This window comes from Oxyura jamaicensis, chromosome 20 (assembly GCF_011077185.1).
Source record: "Oxyura jamaicensis isolate SHBP4307 breed ruddy duck chromosome 20, BPBGC_Ojam_1.0, whole genome shotgun sequence".
Classification (NCBI taxonomy): domain Eukaryota; kingdom Metazoa; phylum Chordata; class Aves; order Anseriformes; family Anatidae; genus Oxyura; species Oxyura jamaicensis.
This window is the reverse complement of record NC_048912.1, coordinates 7,321,362-7,324,328: the sequence shown is the minus strand read 5'-3', so window position 1 is coordinate 7,324,328 and position 2,967 is coordinate 7,321,362.

Here is a 2,967-nt window from a genome sequence, read left to right as displayed (position 1 = left end):
GAAGGGCGCGCATGCGCGTAGGGCGGCTGGCGGGCCGGGGAGGGAGGGGGCGTTGTCGCGCGAGAGCTGTGGGCCCGTCGCATAGCAACGCGGTGACGTCACGGCCGGAGCTGTGGCGTGACGTCATCGTGCTCCCCCCTCGCTATAGCCCCCCTCCCCCCGGCGCCATTTTGCCCCCTTTGCCTCGTCCTCCCCTCACCGCCGCCCTCAGCCGCCGTCGGGGCCCAGTGCTGCCCGCTGGCAGCAAACAGCGCCGGGCTGGCGTCAAAACACGAGTTAAAATAATGCCATGTGAATAAAATGCCATGTGAATAAAATGCCATGCGGTGGTCGTGAATTGAAACATCGTGAATTAAAATGTCATGTGGTTGTGAATTACAATGTCATGTGGTGAATTAAAGTATCACGTGGTGGTGAATTAAAATTTATTTTGTAAAGCGTACTAAATAGGTGGTTGTCAGCCTTGCTCGGCCTAAGTTTGGGCTGCTCTCCCTCACAGACCACATCCCCGAGGCAGGCGTCCCTGGGAGCCGTCCCGCTGAGGGGGGTTAGCCCGGCAGGCAGCGCAGCACCACGTGCCCCCCGCAGAGGGATGGGGAGAGGATCAGGAAACAGATAAAGCTTGTGGGTTGAGATAAAGGCAGTTTAATGGGACAGAAAAGGAAAGGAAAATAACAATAAAAGAGCAAGTGATGCAGATTACAGCTGCTCACCACCTGCCGACTGATGTCCCCGAGCAGCAGCAGTCCCCCCGGTGTCATGCTCAGCACGATGCCGCGTGCTGTGGGGCATCCCTGGGGCCAGGGTCCTGGGTCTGTCCCCTCCCAGCTCCTGCACACCCCCAGCCTCCTTGCTGGCAGGGCCGTGTGAGAAGCTGGAAGGTCCTCAGCTTAGCAAAAGAGCTGCTCTGCAACCACCAAAACACTGGTGTGTTATCGGTGTTATTCTCATCCTAAATCCTAAACACAGCACCACACCGGCCACTAGGAGAAAACCCAGCTGAAACCAGGACACCTGCACATCCTTTCCTACCTGGATGCCTAGGCAGCTAGGCTTACGAACACTGCTCAGCTTACAGAGCCAGTCATGAACATACATCTAGTCAGTGAATGTTGGGGATGGTGGGGGATAGGCACTGTGCAAGCAAACAGTATGGTAGCATCGTGTGCATTTCTGTGCATTTTGGGTTTGACATTCTCAGGGAAAGCGTAGGGTTTGTACAAATAGGCACGCTGGTTTGTAAACTTCCAGTCATTTTGAAGGCCCTTTAGAACTCCCGCCACACACTTCATTCGAAATGAAATTGTAGTTTCGTTTCACAGACAGGCTGATACTCATGAGATCTGCGTATGTGAAAGTGAATGCCTTTCAAAGAAGTATGAGCAAGAGTGAGCTTAAAAAAAAAAACAAACAAAAAACAAACAAAAAAAAAACACTAAGGTTTTGGTTACAGCTGTTTTTCTCTCTGTCTCAGGTGGGGCAGAGGTGGAGGATATCTGTTTTACTGTGGTGAGGCTAAACCCACACCTCTATCTTCATGTGTAAGGTATCTTGTACTGTAGTTTTGTGGTGACCTACTTAGATATTCTTACCAGAGTTACAACCAAAACCTTTTTTTAAATTTATTTTTTTCCTTGCACTGGCTAATTACCTACAATTTGCAGTTTGCTAAACCCCACTGGCTTTAACTCTCTCTCCATTGAGTGTGTTTGGGACAGTCTGGTGTGCCTGGCTTCAAGGTAGGGATGTGTGTTGTGGAGCGCATAAAGCCCACTGATGCCAGTGAAAAAGGAGGATGCCACTTTGCAAGTTGGTGCAAGCTGAGTTCCAGAGGTGATGTGCACGTCCCACTCCATTTCGAAACTGGAGGTGTGTGGGCCTTAAGCACATCAGGAGCTGGGATGCTTACTCTTTTTGATCTCAGTTTTTACAATGGTTTGGAGTGGACAGTGGACATTATGAAAAATGTTTCATCCACAAATAATGAAGCTTGATCCAGAATGAGTTACACTTAAGGTGATTAAATGCAGGAAATTTCCTGGTGAATATTTTCTTCCCTTTTTAACGCAAGAGTTAATATCCAAAATTTGCCAGTATTAGTGAAGTGCTCCAAACGTGCTGTGTCGAAACACCAGAGGGGTATGGATTGTTTCATCAGTGCAAGTCACTCTAGGTGGCTGACAGTAGGTGTTTGCTGAAGGGCGAATTGTCTTTATTTCCCTTTATTTCCTGTCCTCTTCTCCCAGTCCTCCTCAGCAAATCAGCGAGTGGTGGAAGATGTGGGGTCATCACAGCAGTGTAAATGAGGGCATGGCTTGAGTCCTGTGTAATCTCTGCCTGTTGAAAAGGCCTCTTGCAGTTGTCACCAGTCACCAGAGTGATATTCAACTCTGTACAAGGCTGGAGCAGAAGAGAGAAAAACTTAAAATTACCTTTGCTAGTTGAGTTTTTTGAGTTTTGCTTCGCGTGAAGAGTAGGTCATCTGGCCTAAGAATGAAGGCCAGAAATTATAGCTCTGTTTTGCTTTCTCTCTCTTTTTTTATTTTTATTTTTTGGCTTTTGCTTTGTTTTGAGATGTTTTGGTTTTGGTCTTAGCCTTTTTTTTTTTTTTTTTTGGTTGTTTTTGTTCCTTAAATCTCTCAACTGGCATAGTCAGGAAACTCCACACTTGTTTTGTTTTACTGGCCTTGTAGCTGTCGTGTGCTTTGAATCATGAGAGATTGATGTAGGAAAGGGATGACTGCAGACGTAACTCTTCAGGATGTGAACTGACCTCTTCACTTTGCCTGCTGGCCTAGCCAAAGATGGACCATAGATGAGTGCCGGGGGCCATGTGAAGGACTCAGGAAGGGATGTGGAAGGAAGGAGTCAGGGCAATAAAGGCCTGGGAGCCTACAGAAACACACAGATGGAGCCGAGCCTCACAAAAGCCAGGATCTGAAGGAAAATAAATAAATAAATAAATAA